We start from the raw sequence: 24,205 nt of genomic DNA, 5'->3' as shown, positions 1-24,205 counted from the left end.
GAATTTTTCCGCCTTGTCATTTTGTCCAGATAAGAGTATATGAAGGAGCAAGTAAAATACTAAAAGGGTGGCAACAACCCCAGGAAAATATGCTTTAGCCAAATCAGAAGAGATCCCAAATCGTGGGGGGGAGAAAGGGGATAAAAAGAGGTTCAGAAAGAAAGAAAAAAAATTAAAAAAAGAAAACCAATAAAGAAAAGGTATAAAAAGGAAAAAAATATATATATATATTAAACTAGTTAAAAATGTTAAAAAAGAAAAGGGTAAAAGTTAAAAAAATTTAGCAGAAGAAGAAAAAAAATTAATTTAACTGCAAGGCTAAAGAATCATGGGGAGAAAGCCATGAGTTCCGTGCTTTGCTTTCTCCTCCTCTGGAATTCCGCCGCTCTCCTTGGTATTGAAACTGCACTCCTTGGTAGGTGAACTTGGTCCTGGCTGGGTTTCTTGCTGATCTTCTGGGGGAGGGGCCTGTTGTAGTGATTCTCAAGTGTCTTTGCCCCAGGCAGAGTTGCACCGCCCTTACCCAGGGCCAGGCTGAGTAATCCGCTCGGGTTTGCTTTCGGGGCTTTTGTTCCCTGAGTGCTTTCTGTAGAGTTCCGGAGGGCGGGAATGAAGATGGCGGCCTCCCAGTCTCCGGCCCGGAGGAGCCGAGAGCCCGGGGCCCCACTCCTCAGTGCGCCCCCAGAGAACAGCGCCCAATGACTTCCGCCACCCTGGCCTCTGGCCGCGCTCCGAGCTCACCGAGCCTGCGACTGGTTCAAGGTAACCCCGAGCTGAGAGTCACTCCTCGGCTCTGTCTCTGTAGCCGGCTCTCCCGTTCTAATACCTGTGAGCTCTGCGACACTCGGACACCCCCGATCCTTCTGTGACCCTGCGGGACCTGAGGCCACGCTGACCCCGCGTGGGCTTCACCCCGGTTAAGCCTCTGGAGCGATGTCCCTCAGTGGAACAGACTTTTAAAAGTCCCGATTTTGTGCTCTGTTGCTCCGCCGCTCGCCGGGAGCCGGCCCCTCCCCCCGCGGTCTATCTTCCCGTCGCTTTGGATTCACTTCTCCGCCAGTCCTACCTTGCAGAAAGTGGTTGATTTTCTGTTTCTAGAGTTGCTGTTCTTCTTCTCTTCGATCTCCTGTTGAATTTGTAGGTGTTTGTAATCTTTAGATAAGCTATCTAGCTGATCTCCCACTACCTGAAGTAGTCTCAGCCTGCTACTTCTCTGCCATCTTGACTCCTCACATCGGTTGTTCAATTTCTGTAGCATCATTTCTTTTTTTTTTTTAAGATTTTTTATTTATTTATTTGACAGAGAGAGATCACAAGTAGGCAGAGAAGCAGGCTGAAGGAGAGGGAGAAGCAGGATCCCTGCTGAGCAGAGAACCTGATGTGGGGCTCGATCTCAGGACCCTGGGATCAAGTAGCATCGTTTCTTGAAGAGGCTTTCTTCCATTGAATTTTTTTTTTTTTGCATGTTTGTTAATCAATTGGGCATATTTGTTTGAATCTATTTGTGGGGATTTTGTTCTGTTTCATTGATCTGTATGTCTATCCCTCCACCAACACTTCACAGTCTTTATTAGTATAGCTATTTCACCTTCTGAAATTAAGGAAATTTAACCTTCCACTTTATTCTTCTTTCCCAAAATTATTTTAGCTATTCTAGTTCCTTTGCCTTTCCATATAAATTTAAAAATAATCTTGTACCTACAAAACAGTCTTTATGGAGGTTTGCTAGGAATTTTAGTAAGCCAGTAGATCAATTTGGGGACAACTGATTTCTTCACTATATTGGGTCTTCCAACCCATGGGCATGGTATCCCTTTCTATTCACTTAGATCTTCTTTGATCTCTTTCATCACTGTTCTGTGGTTTTCATCATATAAGTTCTGTACATGTTCTGTTAGATTTACACTTAAGCATTTCATTTTACTTGAGTGATTGTAAATGGAACTGTATTTTTAATTTAAATATTCGTGTGTTCCTTACTACTATATAGATATATGGTTAAATTTAGTTTGCTTAATTGTATTCTGTGACCTTGCCGAACTCAACTATGAGGTCTGAGGTCTGGAATTTTTTTTCTTTTTTTCTTTCTTTTTTTGTAGACTCCTTGGGACTTTTCTCTGTTGATAATTATGACACTTGAAAATGAGGAGTTTTATTTTCTCCTTTATGGTCTATATGCCTTCTATTTCCTTTTCTTGCTTTGTTGCACTGGCTAGAACTTCCAAACACTATGTTGAATAACAGTGGTAAGAGTAGCCATCCTGCTTTATTTCTGATCTTGGAGGGAAAACATTTTTTTTCACTGTTAAGTGTAATGTTAGTTGCAAGTTTTTGGTAAGCACTCTTTATTAAGCTGAGGAAGTTCCTTTCTGTTATTATTTTTTGAGAGTGGTTAACTTGCATGTATTGAATTTGTCATTGTCTTTTGTGCTTTGATTGATATATTATATGGTTATTCATTTTATCTCTTTCATATTGTATGAATTGTGGTAGTTTATGTTTTTTGAGGAGTTGGTCTATTTTGTCTCAGTCATTAAGCATGTGTGCAGTTCTCCCCTAGTCTCCTTTAGATGTCCACAGTGTCCATAGGGGTATCCCTTTATTTTTTTCTGATACTTAAATTGGCAATTGGTGTCTTCTCTCTTTTTTCTTTGTCAGTTTTGCTAGAGGTTTGTCAGTTTTATTGCTCTTTTCAAGGAACCAGCTCTTTGTTATGTTAATTTCTCTATTTTTACGATTTTCATTTTCATTGATTTCTACTCTTATTGTTATTATTCCTTCTTTCTTTTTGGTCTGCCTTCTTCTCTCCACCTTTTAGAGTCTTCTGTTCATTTTATTTATCATGGGTTTTTAGTTGTGGCTAATAGGAGGACAAAGTGCATCTACTCCATCCTCCCAGAGTGTACATTTTGTTTTTGTGCATGGACAATACCCTTGGATTTTGCTCTTAAGTGTAAGTCAAGATTAACCTTATCTTTTGCTGTGTTAAGGAAATATGGAAGTATAGGGTGTGCTGGGAAATAGCTTTTTGCGGTGGTTTTTTTGTTCTTGTCATGATGGATGTTCAGCAAATAATTATTGAAAGTGGACAAGCAACAATACTTAGGGTAGGGGTGCCTAATTTAGTGAATATTTACAGTAGATCTAGAACTCCCTTTGCAGCCTCTGTTAGATGTTGCTGTTACCACGACTGCCTCCGATTAGCTGACTTCTTGGTGGGGAGAGAAAAGATCAGTAGACTCAGAAAACTTGTCAATTTCCCTTCTCCCTCTTTAACTCTTCTCTCTTTCTTTGTTTCAAGATGATCTCAAATCTGGAAAGAGGAAATTAGCTCCCTTTCATCATAGAGATAACAAAAACCATGCTTTAACTTTATATCTATATCTCATATATGTGTATGCTTCAACAAACAGTTCAACTGTACTCATTTAAGGTTTTACACTAATGATGGGTCAGTTTGGTGTTGCAATGGTTCTTATTTTTCTGTTACCCTTTATCATTCTGATGTGAAAATCATGTTGAAGGGGAAACTGTTTGAGCATATAATGAGTATAACTTGCATCCTAGGGGCCTTGAAATGCAGTTTACTAAACCAAATACAAAAGACAACAGTCTAAACATAGATTTCTCCATAGTCAAGCTCTTCCTGTGAAGGCTTAAAAAAACGAAAATCTAGGGAATTGTCACACTTCCCATTGTTATTCACACGCTTGTTTGGGATCTGACTGTGGCAGCTGCCAGAGGCCTGACATTTTAGCAGGGCAGGAGTTGGAAGTCTCTGCATCTGAATAGTACCTTCAAATTCACTGTCCCCTTCGAGCTTTTTTGAAAATACAATGGTTGTAGAATTTGGAGAGATGATTCCTGTAGAAAAACAAATTCAATTAGCTAAGAAAATGTATGAACATTACAGAATACAGAATTAAAATACTACCAAACCCTAGAAGTTGCTTTAAACTGTGTTCTTAAATGGCTTGACATTCAAGGTAACAAGTGTTTACCAAGAAACAACCATGTGTAGTAGGCACTACACCAAGAGCTGTTGGGGATACAAAGATGAACAAGCCCCAGGCCCTGAGTTAAAAGAATAAACAATCTAGAGGCAAAATAAAAATGCATATAAAGAATTACTATACAATGTGCTTGAAGTTTGGCTTTATGAAGTAGTTGTCACTTGAACTCAATCTTGAAGGATGATTTAGTGGCTGCTTCCCCCTCTCTTTCTGAAGAGAGGCACTCTGGTTAAGTGAAGGCAGGAGAAAAAGAGGAAAAAGGGAGATTTATTGGGTATTGTGGGAATTGCTCTTGAATTGAAATAAAAGGGAATAGACATTGTGAATTGATGTGTCAGGATTGGTTTCAGATTTTTTTTTTTTTTTCAGAGGATGATCTATAAGGATGGGTCAACTCCAACACTATTGGGTCAGGTCCCCTCTCTCAAGATACAAATTTCAAGATGAGAAGTTCTGACTGGTACAGTTTGGATCACGTGCCCACATGATCATGTGCCCACATTGGCCAGTACAATGCTGGGGGAGTCATTCCTGAAAGGAATATCATGGGCTCCAATCAAAGACCAATGGCGCTGATGTTGGGCACCATGAACCACAGACATGTGGAGGGAATAACTGAATGGAGACACAGGTGGTGAAAGAAGGAGAATGAGCATAGCACATAATCTAGTCTAACTAGGGCATCAGGTGAAGGAGGGGACTGAGTTGGGAAAGATGAAGAAAAAGAGATAGATTGAGAGTGGGCAATGGAAGGCCTTCACCACCATGTTTGGAGTTGGTGATAGAGTCAGTGGCTGGGCTGGGAGTGAGAGCAGATCTGGTAAGATCTATGCTTTCTGGAAACAGACTTAGGTCGTAAAAAGGAAATGCTGGGGACAGGGAGGTCAAAGAATAGATTGCTTAGGTGAAAAGGGGAAAAGAAGGTTTATATGGTATTGTGCTTTATTTGTCACTAAACAATAACAGCGAACACTTGGACATGTTCTATTTTTACCCCATAAAGAGGACAGGGCACAGATTTTTTACCCCTTTAAACAGACACAATACCAGAAGCTCGAGAATTTAAGGACCTGCTCTAGAGCTCCTGATGGGTATGGAGGAGCCAGGACACCCCCTGCCCCCAGGTCATCTGCTGGGGGCTCTCTCTAGCATGCGAGACATGACAGCCAGAGTCAACCAACTTAGCTTCCCTGCACCACAGGCTGTGACCTGTTTTTTCACCACCGGGATGATGTTCTTTTGAGGTTGTGCCCTTGAGTAAATAGCTTCGGTAAGTCTAAATCTTGGCTTGTGCTGGACAGGCTTATGTGTCCCGAATGGGGTTTTTCCTTCTCCCCCTTGAGAGAAGATTTTGCAAAAGAGTTACTAAACCTGTGCTCAGCTAAGTGCAAGGATGAAGATAGTACCGGGGGAAACACAGCAGTGGAGTGGTGAAGAACTAGGTTGGGGAACGCCATCTCAGCTGGGTTAAAATCCTCGCTCTGCCTCTTCCCAAGTCTTGTTTCCTTGGCCATGATTCTCACCTCCCTCAGGCTCAGCTTATCGGTTAAAAAAAATAAATAAATAAATAAAATGGAAGTAGTAAAACCTCTGCTCTGTAGAATTGTTGTGAGGGTTAGATGAGATGATGCTTGCAGGGAGCCTGGGAGAGTACCCTGCACCCAGGAAGTGCTTAATAATGCTGCCACCAAGGTACTGGTGTTATGATCTAAATGAAAACATGGCGGGAGAAAGGGTCCTCAGACTTGTGACATTTGAGCTTCGGTGCCATCTAGTGGCCAGGACATTTCAGAATGTGCTGTCCGCCCAGGTGTTGCCCCAACAAGGTAATAATAAAAGGGCCTGTTATTCTGTAGCTGAATGAATTTCCACCAACTTCAACAATGAGTCTTCCATGCAGGTCAGGACCAGATGTACGACCTCATTCCTGGGCTGAGTTGCATGGAGAGGATAACTTTGTCTCTATAGACAGAAAGGGAAACAAGACTATGGAGTTTCTGGTACCTTCTCTCTCCTGAGCTGGCCACACAAGGGAACAAACTCCTTATGATTTCAATAGGTGTGGCAGCCTCCCAGAGCAATGCAGACTACAGACTGACTTGCTACTGCAGTGGGTAGGAACCTGATGGTGGTGGTCATGTGGTTTGTGACTCAACCATCAGAATAACTTTGGAAAGTTACTCAACCTCTTTGAGCCTCTGGTGCCACGGAGGGTCATAGTAACTATTCACAGGGTTCTCATGAGGATGCAGATGTGTGCCTAGCACAGAGCCTGATGCCCAGAAGGTGCTCGGTAAACATTAGCCATACTTTTCCCCCCGACTTTTGCAGGTGATGCTTGTATTAAAGGAGGGCTACTCACTCACTCATTCATTTAATCATTCAACCATTCAGCTGATATCTATTGAGAACATACTCTGTTCCAGGAACGGAGCTGAAGCCGGACATTAACGCAGACACAACTGCTCATGGTCAGTATGTTGGGCATGAAACAAGTGGTACCCAGGGGAGCTGTGCATCATTGAGCTCGAGTTGTAGACTGAACATAGAACCTTCTATGGAGCATCGTTCATATCCTAGACATCATGGCTTTGTACAAATTTACATGATACTATTAAAGCACATGGGAGTTAAGTTTCTTATTCTTAAAAAAAAAAAAGTCATTATATTACAGTGATTTTTAGAAGAGAAAGAAAAGTGCCTTGAAGGGGTGTCCTTTTCGAATTTGTCTAAGAACACCATGTGGACTGGCGGTGGAACTAGTGATTGTATTTGAGTGTGTGTATTTGGATTCCCCTGGTGTTACAGGTCTGGTGGTGCAAGGAACAGCTTGCACTCTGTGGAGGGCTAAAGAGACTCCTATTTACTTTTCACCAGTTTAATCAACCCATTCCTCTTCCTCTCTTAGCTTTTCTCCATAGTGACTCTAAGCTTCTGAATGCTTTCTTGCTCCCATTCATGGGAATTCAGAGAGCTCCCGATGTCCCACTTCTTTCGAAGACCACCCTTCAACCGGCTCTGGAGATGGAATAATTCCCCTAAATTAAGTCCTAAAACAGTGATTTTCATGAAAGGCTCGGTGAAGGGTGTTGGGGAGAGGAGAAAGTGGCTTATGTATGCTTGGGAAAACATAGTCAACCTGATACTATATTAAGTAATGTAATATAAGGCAATGTAATACTAGATATGTGAGACATTCTGTATATTATGCCGAACACAGAAAATATGGACTCCTTTCATAATATAATCAACAAAAGCGAAGCACAGCAAATTCTTCCTGACTGGTGAGCCTACATAAAAAGACAGATTCTTGGGGCGCCTGGGTGTCTCAGTGGGTTAAGCCTCTGCCTTTGGCTCAGGTCATGATCCCAGGGTCCTGGGATCAAGCCTCGCTTCAGGCTCTCTGCTCAGCGGGGAGCCTGCTTCCCCCTCTCTCTCTGCCTACCTCTCTGCCTGCTTGAGATCTCTCTCTGTCAAATTAATTAATTAATTAGTTAAAAAAAGAGACAGATTCTTTAGGGATTCCCAGGGACATTCCCACAGAGGGAACACATTGAGCTCGAGTGGAGACCGTGGAGTAAGACTTCCACTTAGCAAAATGGACATAGCCTAAAATAAAACTGACTGAGAAACCCAAAGTCTGAAAGATGTCTGTGTATCTGCGTTTCAAATACTCCTAAATGGACACTGTCTGGGAACTCCTGAATAGCAGCAAAAACAATGATTGCAGTGACATTGACTTTGTGCCAGGTTCTGTGCTGGAAGCATGTCACGTGGTGCCTCCTTGACTCTTCACTGTGTTAAGGACATGAGGAAGAGAAGTTTTGGTGGTATGGCTGCTGCGGTTGCCGCTTCAGCAAAGCTCGGTGACTTTCCTGGGGTCGGACAACTTTACTTTCTGGACCCTGCGTTCCTGTTTCTTCCTGAACGGCAGGCACCCTCCTTGATCCCACTTGGCAGCCTGATTCATAAGTTAGTTTCCTCTCATTTGGATGTGTTCTGCAGCTCCTGGAGGATAATTAAAAAGTTAATTTTATAATAGTTAATATTAGTGTAGGGCTTCAGGGTCAAGGTCTTTTACCAAAATCCTGTCTTTTATATTTCCTTTTCAGCCTCCATCGCGGAGAGGCTCTGCAAAAGAGATTTCTGTTTACACACCGCTGGCAAGGAGAGAACAGAATCTTTGCTACATTACTGTTTTTTGACTTAAAAAAAATCTGGCTTAAAGATGTGTTTTTGCCTTGTTTTGTTCTATAGGATTTGCTTATGGCTACTGAACAAGTTTTGCCTGAGAGTTACTACTCTTGAGTACATTTCCTGTAGAGCCCAGACTGAAATGGCATAAACTTAAAAAATATCTTTTCAGGCAGTTACATGGGGGAAGAAATATCTCTGTGATTAGAATAAAACTGTTTAAATCTGAGCCCTTAGTTCGTGTTCCTGGAAACATAGCAACTGTCTAAAATCTCACACCTTTTATGGTCTAAATGGGCACCTTTCCTATATCATACGCTAAGGTATATCTATCCCTCTCGAACTGTAACTCTGGTTTCTTGCTTCTGTGATATATCTTTATTCTGTGAAGCCTGGAGTTTTAAAGGATTGTATTTGAATCTATTTTCTGGTGTTGGTGTTGGTGATGGTGGCGGAGAGTTAATGTCCCCACTTCCCCTGATGGCCTCCACAGGAAGCTTAAGGCGTAATCAGACTATAAAATCCTGACCAGAGAGGTGATCGTAATTTCAGCTACAGACTAAGCAGATAAGAGACGACCGGTTATTCACTAGGCAGAAAGATAAGGGAATGAGTTTGATTCCTCATTAAAAGCTTCATGGTTTAAGTCTTAAAAAAAAAAAAGTGCTGGGTCTTTGCTTATTAAGTTACATAAACAGAGTGAAGTGCCATGGGGGAGAATGGAAACTCTTGGTGTGACCTATAATTAGAAAATTTCCACACAGAGAATAAAAACAGAGACTGTATGCCACTTCCTGACCCCACTCACCCACAGGGGCTAAGCCATTGGTGGGACACAGATAAGAAAACACCAAGGAAAGGAAACCCGAGCCAGGCGGCCTGTTTGCTCTGATGGGATCCAGCATGAGAGCGATGGATGGAAAATGCCCTTGCAGTTTAAATCACCTCCAAGGCACCGGTGAGAAGGAAAAGCATCACTTTGCGAACTGCAGTTAACCAAATAACAGGAGAGTGTTCCATATGCCTAATGAAATAGACAGAGATCAATGAAATAGACAGAGATCGTCTACTGATACGTGTAGAATGAAAGGTCCTGGCTGGTACACAGGCTCTTGCCCACCCCTTCTGGCATTTTCGGCAAGCTGCTCCCCACCCCCCACCTCCCCAGTCCTTCCATAGGAATAAGGTCATGAAGCCTGCCCTCCTCCCTCCTCATAAAATTGTTGTAAGGATTCGGTGTGAGAATGCACACCATAGCACTTAGAAAGCTGCAAAGACCCTCTCACATGCTGGTTGTTGTTGTCAAGTTCCGTATGTTAACTAGGCTTCTCTATGGCGTGTTATATCTGTTTTGTGTGTGTTGAGTTTGTTATAAAAAATGATATTTGGAATCTAAAGTAGACTTTAAAGAAATAAATTCTGATTTTTCTCACCATTAGACAAGCCCTGGGTAACAAGTGTTGTCAGTGGTATCGAGTCTGACGGAGGTTGCCTTCACCTCTGCAGGGGCTCACAGACACTGTGCACCGGTCAAGGTCAATCCTGAGACGTCCCTGTGCGCCAGGCTTCCCGATGCCAAACTCTATGCTAGGGTTCGAGCAGGCTGTGGTGTGAGTCCTGGATGGAAGGCGGGGAGTCAGAATCTTGCTCTCTCACTTATTCATTATGTGACTTTTGGAAAACATGTTCACTTTTCTGGGCCTCCATTCTTTCTACTTATGTATCACTCTCCTATGTACCTTCACATATCCTAAAATGGGATAAGAATACGGACTCTGGTGGTTTGTTGATAGGTTCCATGAGCCAATAAATTGGTAAATTGTTTGAGGACAGGGAAGGCAGCCCAGGCATATTAAACAGTGACTGGCATGTAGTAGATGTTCAATTAATATTAACTGAATAAAAATGTATTTTAAAAATCCTAGCATGGTGATGGATACATAGTAGGCACTGGTTAGAATTTTTATTCCACTTCCCCAATAAATTTTTTTCCCTAAAAAAGTTGTTACTAATTAACTGAGTAATAAACTTAATAAATCCCTTAGCTCCTCTGGGCTTCATTCTTCATTTATAAAAGAAATTAAAATAGTTTATTTCTCATGTCTGCTCTATCTGACAAATATTTGCTTTTTTTTTTTTTTTTTCAAAAATCAAACCCTCAGTGGAGACCGGTTTGTCTGCTATGTATGTCCTATAGCTTTGGCGCTTTGTTTAAAGTCAGTTGGGTTTAAAAAAAAAAAAAGGAAAGTCTTACTATTTTAATTGATTTTAACTTTTACACGAAAAGCTCTTGATTTTGCCCTAGATCTTTCTGTTGTTTTTTTTTTTCCCCCCATATCCCATCCAGTTAGTATAGTTTCCACTCTCAAAGTATTTGGGTTTAGAAGATCAATTGTGTTGTCATGAACTATGAATGATGAGGGAAACTGGTTACCTGACCAATGAGCGGCCTCCCAAGCTCTCCTGCAGGAAGGCAGGCCTGGCCTCCTGAGTTCGGGACCCATGGGAGCTGCTGTCCTGGCCATGCTGTTGAGTTCTCAGGATCCAGAGAAGCTCTAGCACATTTGGAGGAACCTAGAACCATGTCATATGAGGAATAACATTAGGAATGAGGGATGTTCAGCTTAGAGAAAGCTCTCACATGGTAGCTGGCTGACCGGAAATGTTCTAAAATCATCAAGACTCTTTCTTTCAAGTGGCAGCAGAAGGCCAAACAGAACGCCTGTGAGAGACGCGCCGAGGAGAAACATGTTAGATTTACTGTGGACCGGCCTAGCATGATATCAATTCTGGTGTCAGATTGTGGGACTGTGCTCATGGTCCACTATTCAATTCTTTAAAAACTGCAGGCAGAAGGGTATGTAGAATCTGGTCCCATTTATGTAAAAATGCACGCATCTATAACTTTGTGTATAAACAGAAAATGTCTGCATAAATAGGATGGAAACACTACTGCCAAGAGCAGTTTTCTCTGGAGAGCAGAATTTTGTTGAGTGCAGTAGGAGAACTTTAATACTTTACTTTGCAAAATTCTATAATATCTCACCTGTTATTTGAATTATTATGGATTTTTAAAGATGACAAAGGAGAAAAAATTGTAATGACAGAAAGTAATACATAAGGTGAAGAAGGAAATTAGAGCCATCAGAACTCAACAAAACAAAACAAAACAAAACAAAAAACTCAGTTGCCTTTAAAAGCAGAGTTCTCCTCCTCTGGAGGTATCCAAGGATGGGAACAAGTGTCTCACTGCTGTTAGAGATCCTAATGTATGATGGGGTGTTGAGTCCGTGATCTGTAAGGATCTGACATCCCTGGAATTCTACTATGCTTTGAGATTCTGTGAGATAAAACCCTTTAATGGTTATACTTGTAGCCATTTTTTTTAAAGATTTTATTTATTTATTTATTTGACAGAAATCACAAGCAGGCAGAGAGGCAGGCAGAGAGAGAGGAGGAAGCAGGTTCCCTGCTGAGCAGAAAGCCCGATGCGGGGCTCGAACCCAGGACTTGGGATCATGACCTGAGCCGAAGGCAGCAGCTTAACCCACTGAGCCACCCAGGCGCCCCTACTTGTAGCCATTTTATCCTGGGCTGAAAAAGCAAGAGTTTGGCTATTACTATTACTATTACTTTCTGCTCTAAGATATCTCTGTTTAATCTCAGATATCTCTGTTTGATATTGTTACTCTTTTTAGTCATTGTATTGTTATAGGATGTTTCCTGAGTGGCTACTATGTTGTAGACTTTGTGCTTCACATACTCAATTTCATTTAATTTTCTTGATAGTACATGATAGCATCATTATGATTTCCACTTTATAGATGAGTAAACAAAGAGTGGCAAAGACACTTGCTCACGGTTACAGAGCTAGTAGTGTGGTGACTTTGGATGTCAGTCTTTAACATCCATCGGATGCCTGCCCAATTACAGATAAAAAGGTGACCTTGGCAATCACCTCCGCTCTAAAGATGGTTTCTGATTAGCCTAACCCAGCAGTTATAATGAAAAAATTTTAAATTAATATTTGTCCTCTTTATTGTAACTGGTAGGATGATTTGGAACTCATTCATGTGCTTTTGGGGTTAATTTTCTGAGGAAATGACCTTGGCCCTGGTGGAACCAGGGCATCCATCTGCCTGAGTGGGTGGCGTGGGAAAACATAAGGAGCAGTTTGGACATTGGAAATATTGCATATAGAATGCAAAGACAAAGGTGCAAGTAATAATCCCTCCCTAATGTTGAAAATGCCATTGCATTCTGCCGGAAGACAGTTATTGTTTTGAGGGGGGATTTTCTGAATACCTTAATTTCCCCTTAAAACACACAGAGGAAAAGGCTTTGCTTTCTCAACTAGAGATGCGATAACTTGATTACTAGGCTTGTAACTGCCATAGAACACTGGGTAGTAGGCGAATATCCCACCCATTTCCAGCTCCAAGAGTTGATGGAAAGAAGAGAAGCTGGCAGGAGAGAGAGGGAGAGAAAGGAGAGGTGAGAAGCAGGCACCTGGGCCTGTCCCTCTCTGGGCTGGAACTTCTCAGGGAGGATTTGTGTTGAAAGCAGTCAGAGAAGTTTTGGGGAGTCTGAGGGCTGGAGCCTTGTCCCAACTCCTTGGGTACAGTCTGGGACAGTTGTAGTCTCTCTGGAGAGGTCCTCGATATATCAGACTCTGGAAAACTGGGTGACCTACAACTTAATCAGACATGGCTGAGGGAGGCTTCTGGTGCAAGAGTTTCCGGTTTCCTGAGGGCCTGAGGCCAGAGTGACAGGCAGCTCAGGGAATCCCCTGGGCACACAGAGTGGGTCATAGAAAGTGGTCCAGTGAGGAAGCTGGCTGGCTCCCTCTGGCCCCACACAGGCCTGCTTGCGGACTGGAGGACTATGTGAGTAGACAAACAGAGCCTGGGCCTTTGTAAAAACCCTGAAGTCAGGAAGTTGAATAAGGGATGTTTGTATGGGTACCTAAAAACTGCTCAAGGACCACCCAAAGTTGAGGCAGCCTGAGCTCACCAAGACCAGCACTAAGCCAAACGGCTCCTGTCCACCAAGACATACTCATTTCTTCATTTATCCAGACCCCTCCAGGCCTCACCAAGAACCCAGCAGCCAGGGAGGGGCCAGATGGCCCAGAAATCCAAGATGATGCTTTATTTGGAATTGTATTCTCTGATAGAACATTCTGCAATGGGGCAGACCTTCTAAATGCCCAGCAGGGTAGCCAGGAGCCTCGTGTGGCTGTTCAACACTTGCAATGAGGCTAGTCACCTTGAGGAATTGAATTTCTTCTCACTTTTAACTTTTTTTATTGTAAAAAAGAAGTCACAACATTGAGAGAGAATTTAAAATACAAAACAGTAGCCCTCATAATCTTTGCACTATAACATAAAGTTTTTTGTTTATTCTCTCTTTGTCTTTATTCTCTTGGATATCTGTTTTTCCATTCTGAAATCATAGAACACGTACAAGATAAAAATTAACTTTTAATTTCTTTACCTCTAAGGATAACTAGGAAGAGAACTAAAATATTTCCAAGTAAAGGGCAGAGAAAATAAAGATTTGTCTTGTATTTTTTTTTCTTGAAAGTTATTTGAAAGAATTGAAAGGAAAATGAAATAGATGTGTGTGGAATTGAAATTTAAATGTCAATTAATTAACATACTAGACAATGCATATTTAGAGGGACTGTTTAATGCACTAGATGAACCAGGTTAAGAAGATAGGATGAAAAGTTAAGGTTTCCCTTTTAACAAATATATATTGTAAAGAATAGGTTAGTTAAAGATCCAATAAGGATACTATCTCTTCTCTGTATATCTGAGATAAATTTGTGACCCCTACTCCCTATTATTGCTGATGGGTATGTGCTCACTGTCCAAAAAGTTGGAAAATACAAGTGAGCCAAAGGAAAGATTGACAAGCTATAGTCCCACCAATTCCCTTTTTATTTTAATAAATATCTGTCCAGTCATGTGTGTGGGTGTGTATGTGTATGCACGTGATTACTTTTAGGAGTGGAACGATTATGTCCTATTGTTTTATAATTTGCTCTTTCCTCTGAGTTATATCACAAAGAACCCCCTAATGAAGACACTGGGGCTGTCTTCAGTGTTTCCAGGTCATGAATGATGCTTTGCTCCATGTCCCGGTGGCTAAATCTTTGTACACAGTCACACCACTCTTCTTGGCTACTGCTCCTCTCCACCACATGTCTCCCTGACTTCTATGAAGTCTTCTCCCTGGAACATTCAGTGTCCTTGCCCTTCAAGCAGGCAGTCTACTCTGCCTTCTCTCTCCCCACAGAAGGCCACCTTGCCCCACAGTGAAGGAATTAGATGAAGATAAGTTGACCTCACCTGAGTTGACTATTTGCCAGGTGAAGCCGGATGGGAGAAGGTAGGTCCTCCCTCCTGGTGGGGAATGGGGTTCTCTGCTTGTCTCCACATAAGATTTAAGAGGTAAAGAGGCCATACGGTTGTTTCCTGTTTATGGAAATCTCATCTTTCCTCACCTGTCCTTCCTGTTCCCGTCTTCCTGTCCTTGCCTTCATGTGCCCCCCACAATTTCCTGCTCTGTTGCCTGCCATGAGTTTATGGTGGGAATGTTTGAGAAGATTCCCCTCCAGGTAGGACCAATGTATATTCTACTTCCTTGGTTATAAACTGGTTACAAAACCCCATTAAAACTTTTTTTTAAATTTTCTTATTAACATATAATGTATTATTAACCCCAGGGGTACAGGTCTGTGAATCGTCAGGCTTACACACTTCACAGCACTCACCATAGCACATACCCTCCCCAGTGTCCATAACCCAACCACCCTCTCCATACCCGCCTCTCCCCGGCAACCCTGTTTGTTTTGTGAGATTAAGAGTCTCTTATGCGAAACCCCATTTCTTTTTTTTTTTTTTTTAAGATTTTATTTATTTATTTGACAGATGGAGATCACAAGTAGGCAGAGAAGCAGGCAGAGAGAGAATGGGAAGCAGGCTCCCTGCTGAGCAGAGAGCCCAATGCGGGGCTCAATCCCAGGACCCTGAGATCATGACCTGAGCTGAAGGCAGAGGCTCAACCCACTGAGCCACCCAGGTGCCCCCAAAACCCCATTTCTAATTTGACTGATTTCCACAGTTTAAGAGTATTCCCCTTGCCTGACTATTCTCTCAGAGCAAATCATTGCTCTTCGGTCACTTCTGCGAGACAGATTCTTTAAATTACTAAACAATGACAAGAGTAAGAGGAATAGGAAAGAGTTACTCATTGCTGATAATTGTCTTCATGCTGCATGACTCATCAGTCCCTGCTTGTATTTAGAGTGAATAAAAAGTTACCGTAAAGAAGTAAATTATTCATTTAATTCTGAAACGGCAAGATACCCACAGGCATAAAATTAAGAAAGCACAAAAAGGTAGAGAGTAAAAGTAATTATCCCTTTTACCTCCATCCACATCGAGGTCCTTTACCAGGCAACTATTATGACCAGTTTCTTGTGGAGGTAACTATACCCACCATGTGTCCCTTAAGGTGACTGCCTCCCACAGGTGCCAGTGTGTGTCCAGCTGCACTGAGCACATGAAGAGTGGCGAGTCCAGACTGAGGTGTACTGTGTCAAGCACACACCGTATTTCAAAGACTTATGAGAGAAAGCATGTAAATAGCTCATAAATAATTTTTGTACTGATTGCATATTGAAGTGATCATATTTTGGTTATTCTTAAATGAATTTTACCTATATCTTTTCTTTTTAAGATTTTATTTATTTGTCAGAAAGAGAGAGAGAGAGAGAGAGTGCAAGCAGGGGCGCGGCAGGCAGAGAGAGAAGCAGGTGGCCCACTGAGCAAGGAGCCCGATGCAGGACTTGATCCCAGGACCCTGAGATCATGACCTGAGTCAAAGGCAGAGGTTAAACAGAAGGAGCCATCCAGGTGTCCCTACCTATTTCTTTCTACTTTCTTTGTAGCTACTAAAAAATTTAAAGTTACCTATGTGGATTACATCTGCAGCTTGCATTGTTATTTCCGTGGGATGGTGCTGGTCCATACAGAACTAAGTGTGTGTACATACATATTTGTATGTCATGATCATATAGCCTTATTTAAAGTGTATCAGATGGGTGCCTGGGTGGCTCAGTGGGTTAAAGTCTCTGCCTTCAGTTTAGGTCATGATCCCAGGGTCCTGGGATTGAGCCCCGCTTCAGGCTCTCTGCTCAGCAGGGAGCTTGCTTCCCTCTCTCTCTCTCTGCCTCTCTGCCTACTTGTGATCTCTGTCAAATAAATAAATAAAATCTTAAAAAAAAATAAAGTATATCAGAGAATAATAATAATTAATTTTATGTCGCAAACTATAGTTTCCAAAGCATGTTCATTGTTTTCTCATTAGGTTCTTATAATAACCCAGTGACATAAGCATTTTACCTAGAAGCAAACCAAAGCTGAGGAAAGGAGGAGAAAATGAACCTTTGTGTGGGATACTTTATATGCATAAATTCATTTAATTCTCAACACAATATGGAGGCAGGTTTTACAGTTATTTTTAATTTTTTTTTTTTTAAATTTTTTTTAGAGAGAGAGTATGTGCACAAGAGTGTGGGGGGGAGAGGGAGGGGCAGAATGTGAGGGAGAGGGAGAATCTAAGCAGGCTCCATGCTCAGTGTGGAGCCCAACTTGGGGCTCGATCTCACGACCCTGAGATCATGACCTGAGCCAATATCAAGAGTCACATGCGTAACCGACTAAGCCATCCAGGCGCCCTTTATAGGTTTTGTTATTCCCATTTTACAAATGAGGACAATGAGGTTCAGCGTGGTTAAGTGACTCACAGGAATCCCATGGTCCGCGGAGGGTTAAGTGTGAGTGAGCTGTGTCTCGGGCACTTTACTAGCTGTATGAACTTGGACAGGTTAATTAACATGTAAAATGGCAAGAATGAAAGAAACTACGTCATGGGGCTGTCGAAATTAATGGAGATAGCATATACGAGTGCTCAGTATGGAGCTGAGCACAAAGCCAGCCCTTAAAGTGCTCGTGCACGTGTGTGGGGGGGGTGCATGTGTGCATGTGTGTGCCAAGATTCAAACCCAGGTTCCTAGTTTCCTGAGTTCCAAGCTCTTCATTTTCTCCCTCCTGCTGACTCAGTCCCTTCTGGAGAGCAAGACTCAGTTTTCCTGGTCCAGTTACGATCATTCCACTTACTCAGCTGCAAACTGGGGGGAAAGGCAGGAACAGAGAGGAGGCATTTCCAGGTCTTCATGAGCCTGCCTCCTTCTCTCCAGCTAAGGAAGGTGTTGATCCTTACTGTATTCCAACATCTTCTTCATCAAATGTGTTGTGGGTAGGATGGATAAGGTGGGGACTTTTAGAGGCTTTCTTTGACATCTTGGAGCCAAATAAGTTGCAAGCCATGGGGACCTGTGAATGAAAACGAGGAGACCCTCATATTGGGGGTGGGTGTGGAATCTGTCCGTGGCTTTTGGGACAATGGTGATTAAGTTAGACAAGGGGTGGTGTTATTCAGATGGTCCCCAAATCAAACAAATAATTATAAAACAATAAACTACGGTTGTGAAATTGAGCAGAACCCTCTGTGATTTTCAAATGGTCTTATGAAAAAAAAATGACAGGAAGTAAGTGATCAGGAAATGCAGGAACAATGGACTTTTCCTGGAAGAGTGGCTCCGAAGGATGACTAAACGGTCAGCCATGCCTCGGGCTCTGCTGGGGAGGATGAGGCCAGGGGTCCGCACACGGAGGGAGAGGCCAGAGGTAACTCCAGAGGTGGGCAGAGCCGCCCCTGCAGCTGGTATGTTATTTATGACTCCCTATCTGGTGAAAATAACTGAGAGACTGTGGCAAGGTTAGGTCAGACCTGGAGCCCATCAAGTTGTTAATTGGCAAAAACTGCCACCTGACTTGAGGCCTTTAAAAAAAAGTTCTTCCTATTAGGCAGGAACCCCCGAGAGAGACTGCTTTCATTTATGAAGCCTGGTGTCGTTTTCTCTCTGTGGAAATAATCAATCATAATTTGTAAAAAAAAAAAAAATAATAATAATAATAAAACCACCCTTTGGAATGTCTCCCTGACCTGAGATAATCAGTGTTACACTGAATTAATTATATTATTAAATATATTATTATTAATTATGCTAATTAATTACTTAATGTAACTCCGGCATTGACACCGTCACGGTTGCTTCAGCTAGGCGAAGCTGCTGGATTACCAGTGAAAGCACTATTTCTCCTAGGCTTCCAGAGAAGTCCCTGTGTAATCTCCCTTTCTTTCTCAGATTCTTCAGAGGGCCAGGAGTTCTGTGTCTGTGTTGCAGGGGTTCCTAGGAAAGGAGGCGGTCCCTTTTCAGTGGTGCATTGGATGCAAGTAACATTAACGTTTTGATTTATTTGAAAAAAATTGAAAGTTGAGAAGGAAAAAATTATACATAATCCCATCACTTGGACTGATGATAGAAGTAGAGGGTCTTTAGTCTTCTCATTCCATGCCTCAGAGGTCACACTGTAAAAAAAGAAAGTTTCCTTCCATTTCTTTTCTTAACTGTGCAATGATATATATAAAATAGGCAATTTTAATACATATGCAAAGGCACACATTTGTAATATAAACATAAAATATTATACACATAAGTATATAATACATCATGGTATAATATAAATATAAATATATACTTTTATAAATATAATCTATATAAGTAAAATAGTTGTTCATTTAAAATGCATGTGTTTGTATAAATGTAATATAAAATTACATAACAATTATATATATATACCTACTTTTTAATAATGGGATGCAATTTGCTACTTTTTACTCAGATTTTCCACATCTACACCTAAAATACATCCTTTTTAAAAATGGTCACAAAATAGCTGACATTTAGCAAAGTTTATATGGTCTATGTATTCTTCTAAGCACTTTACCAGTATTAACTCACTCTAGGCCTCACAAGGACCTATGAGGCAACCACTTCAATTATAATTCCCATTTTCCAGAGGAAAGAGGGGAAGACCTTGAGAGGCTGAGTCATTTGTCCAGTATCATACGACATAATGCACCCAGGGTTCCAGCTCAGGCAGCTCCGCTCTAGACCCACATGCCTCTGCTCTGTCACTGGCATTCACAGCTGCTGTGCCATGGACGGACCAGTTTAGTCGGCCACCCTAATTTCTTTCTTCCTTGTTATTTATATGCTTAATGAACATCTTTGTACATATATCTTTGTGTCCTTTTGCTTTTCTTTCTCACATACAGTTATGTCCTAGAGGTGTTATGTCCCAATGGGGGTCACTGATTCAAAGAAGAAGTGTTATTTAAAATTTCAACTTCAATGGGTGATTTAAATTTCTTTCCTAAGCATGTGCTAGGTGCCAAACATATTTTCCCATTCATTATAATAGCAAACGTGTGCACCTGTATTGTGATCGTTCTTATAACCTGTAGAAGTTTAGAGATTTGTCCTGAATCCCATAGCTAATCCATACCTGAAATTCCAACCCCAGACTCCTAGTTCCACATTTTGTGTGAATTCCACTGTATGCTAACATTTAATGCTGTAATTGCAATGGGGAGGGGGCGTTTAGGATTTATTCTTGGGAACCAGAATGTAAGCCTAAACCACCAAGCCTGTAAATGCCATAGGGTCTCAGTTCTTTTCCCGTTAAGGGAAGAATTTAAGCTCCTAGGAAAAACCCCAAATATCTCTTTGGAGCTCAATGTTACTAGAATATGTTGATCCTGAAAAATGATTTCTATAGTTTTAATACTTCCTAATGTCTTAACATGATTTATATTAAAGAACAAGGTCTCTGTATTTATCAAGTGTTTGTTTACTGGAAATTAAAAAAAAATTGTAGCTTTACTTAAAAATATAAACTGAGTCTGTCATGGAATAGCAGATCATGCCCCGGGTGGATTTTATCCATTTCTTCTTTCTCCTCTCCAATTTTGTGTCATTTCACTGCTCTGCTATGTACTATGGGTTTACCTTGGGCAAGTTACTTCATCATTTTTAAGCCTAATTTCCTCATCTGGAAAATGGGGATAACAAAAGTATTCCATTCTGTGGAATTATTGTGAGGACAGAGCCAAATAATCCATGCCCAGTGGAGGCCAGAATGAATGTTAGCAGGTTGTCATGGCAGTGGCACAAACCACCGTCAAGAAAGAACAGTTAGGGGAGGGACATGGAGGGATGGGCAAAGTGGGTGAAGGGGAATGGGAGGTACAGGCTTCCAGTTATGGAATGAATAGTCATGGGAAAAACAGGCACAGCATCAGGAATATAGCTAATGCTATTGTAATAGCATTTTGTGGTAAGAGATGGTAGCTACATTTGTGGTGAGCATAGTGTAACTTACAGAGTTGTCACATCACTATGTTGTACACCTGAAGCTAATGTAACACTGTGTGTCAACTCCACTTCAACTAAAAAAGAAAATGACTGGACAGTTAGCCATCAGACTGGGCACAACAGGCAGTCCATATGACAGTTTCAAAAGGAGAGGATGGAGAAGGCTTCTAGTGACTAGGACAAGGTTACTTGGCAGTTGGAATAAATGAGTTGAGAGAGTTTACCATGAAATAGAACTGCCAGCTCCTAGAACTTCAACCTTTTCTGTTTTTCATCTACAGTCTCTCCCTGGTGATATGTTTATGCTTAGGTAATAATAATTAAGGGTAGATGAAAAAGAAGTCATTTTATGTGATGGGGATGGTAGGAAAGATGGTTGGGAGTATTGGCTAACCTGGAGATGGGGGGCAAGGCAGGAAGGAATTCAGTTTAAAACGTCAGGTTTTGTACTTGCTTTTCACTGTTGGCTTTTCGAGTTCTTGGTTAATTGAATCTTGTTGCCAAAATGATAAAATGTTCCCCTTTTGCATTTGGGGTAAGTTGATATGAATTAATCAGGCTCTGTGAAGTGTGTTGAGGAGTTATGATCTATCTAGGTATGTGTGGGAGCAGTTCCACCAGATGTGAAAGTCAAATTAGTGTAGCTGCTCCCTGCAGCTGGGGTGAAGGTTTATCTGGGAAAGAGGCTGAATCTGTTGACTAAAAACAAGACTTTGGGTTTTATCCATGGTTGTCCATATTCTATGTCCTTCGATAATTAAGAGTTGGCTCTATACCAATAATGTGGGAGCCTCAGAATTAATATGTAGGAGTTTGGGTGAATAACATTTTGATGCTTAATATTACCTGGAGGTAACTATTGGGTCTATAAGACTAGCCAGGAAATCTCATGAAAAGAGTTCCTTTGTTGATATACTGGCTCCTGTTTTATTGTATTTGGTACAGTGATACAATGAAAATAATAATTTTTATTTTTCTGGTTTATTTGTGGGTTAGACCGAGAAGCTAAGGAACTCAGTACTGAAAAGGGACCAGGAGAAAAATGAATTAATTGAAGCCTCCCAAACTCTGAGTGAAGAATGCCGTAGTGGCCATTTTGTGGTTGGCCTGCGCAGTACCCTTCTTCTGCACACAGAATCCCTTTCTTTTGAAAAATCACATTGCTCTGGTACTGATCTCAGGCTTTGGATAGAGATGGCCTACCTCTTAACTCTAGTGTGGATTCAACTCCAACCCATGAGATACTACATCCCTCTGGCTATGGTAACTAATTCTGGAGTGGGCCTTTGACCAACGCCAGATCAAACAGAAACAATCCTGATCCTCTTGCTCAAATTTTTGGGGGAGAGATAATTTCTTTCTTTTGGGATTGCTAAACTGGCAGAATGTACCCCTAGATCTGCTGGAGGCCATCTTGCCACCACAGAAGGGAAGTCTTCCAGAGAAGGAAGCCAACATAAAAGAGAGTGGAGCCAGGGTTGGATACCAGTTCCTGATGACGCCATATGAGTATCCGGATCCAGCCAACTTGAAGCCAGAACAGCTTGGATATTGGTTATATGAATAAATAAAATGAATTTTTTTTTTGTTCAAGTTGATTTGAGCCTTTTAAAAAAATCTGCATGGGACGCCTGGGTGGCTCAGTGGGTTAAAGCCTCTGCCTTCGGCTCAGGTCATGGTCCCAGTGTCCTGGGATCGAGCCCCACATCGGGCTCTCTGCTCAGCAGGGAACCTGCCTCCTCCTCTCTCTCTCTGCCTGCCTCTCTGCCTACTTGTGATCTCTATCTGTCAAATAAATAAATAAAATCTTTAAAAAAAATCTGTAATAGTTTGTAATCTAAGTATTCTATACTCGGCAAGGAAGAATCTATCAATATACAAATTTACAGCCTCAAGACATTAACTGTCAGAATATTGTTAATTTTCATGGTGTTAAAAAAAGAAAAATACCTCAGTGATGAAACTATATTTCTGTCGGCTGCTTTCTAAAATATATTAGGTTAAGCCGCCATATTATTCTTTGTCTTGCCCCAAATGTGTTTTTGACAACCACACAGTATTCAGATAGTCAGTGTGCTTTGCCAATCCCCTCCCTGTCCATCTAACCTTATTGTATTCATTTGTACCTGTTTTACAAAGACTAGGTGTCCCTTCTCCCTCTCTTGTCTTTATTCTTCTCATCCAGATTCTGATCTAGAGCTCTGCGGAAGCCAAATTTCTCTTTTCATTAAAGCATGAATCACACTGATATTACAGATTGTTGTTACCCTCCAGGTCCCGAGGAAAACAGGAGGCTAGGAAGGCTTAAGCAGATGTGTGGTGGCAATCTACGGAGAGTGAAATGAGACTGCTGACACCACAAATGGCAAACAGAGCTTGACGTTAGCCTGATGCCGGAGGGGTCGTGTTCCCCAGAGAGCAGAGTTAGCACCACCCGTCCATTACCAGCAGCCATATCTTAGACCCTTGATGTGGGATTGTAAAATTGAGTTCACCCAATACCAAGAGGGCATCGAGACTGGAACTTTCCAAAGCTAAATGTCTAGCTTTATGCTGTGGGGAGGAGGGAGATGTTGAGCACCTGCGTGATTAAGGGACGCTGTCACCATTCTATCCTATCCAAGGGGCATGCATATGTGCAGCGCGAGCCCCGAGCTGCCAGATCGTCAATGATTCACAGAGAGGCTGGAAACCCAGAAGTCATCAGTTTGTAATCTCTGACTTGATAATAACATCAGTGATTGTGCCTGGTGGCTGAATGTTGGGTCGGGTTTAAACCTCATTTAGTTCACTTTAAACAGAACCCAAAGTGTCATGTTTAGACCACAGACTCTGGTATCAAGCCGACCTGGTCTTATGACCTGGCTTTGACACTCGCTAATGTCATGACCTTGGCCAAGGAACTTGTCTTGGAGATGCTTTTGCATCTGCTTTGTGGGAGGGGCTCTGGGGGGTGGTGGCAGAAGTTGAGGTTAAATGACACGATGCTCCTAAAGCTCTTACAGAGTGGTCACGTGAAAGTGTAAATTTAATTAATTCTAGGCAATTCTAGAGCTGACAGAAATCCATGTAAGATATTGTTTTTGTAGCCTCCAGAAACACAAAATCCAAGAGGAAAATTTTTGAGGTGGTTAAAAGGAGTACAAACCCTGGAGTCAAATTCTGCTCCTTTTCTAGTTGGGAGCCTTTGGCCTCAGTTTTCTCTTCTGTGAAGTGGGGATCTCAGGTTGCCTATTCCAAAAGATTCTGAGGAGGATGAAATGAGTTAACACATATAACGTTCCTAAAAATTTAGAACAGAGCCTGACACACATTAAGAACTATGGGCATGAAAGGTTATAATTCTATTATGGAAATAAAGTTTTTTTTTTAAAAGATTTTATTTACTTTATTCGACAGAGATCACAAGTAGGCAGAGAGGCAGGCAGAGAGAGAGGGGGAAGCAGGCTCCTGCCGAGCAGAGAGCCAAGAGCCCGATGCATGCGGGTCTCCATCCCAGGACCCTGGGATCATGACCTGAGCTGAAGGCAGAGGCTTTAACCCACTGAGCCACCCAGGCACCCCTGAAAATAAAGTTTTAATAGCTCTCATAACTTTGTCATTTGAGTAAGGCTGTGTACACACCCTGGAACTCTTGGTTTAC

This window comes from Lutra lutra, chromosome 2 (assembly GCF_902655055.1).
Source record: "Lutra lutra chromosome 2, mLutLut1.2, whole genome shotgun sequence".
In the NCBI taxonomy this organism is placed as follows: domain Eukaryota; kingdom Metazoa; phylum Chordata; class Mammalia; order Carnivora; family Mustelidae; genus Lutra; species Lutra lutra.
Note: the sequence above shows the minus strand (reverse complement) of the source record.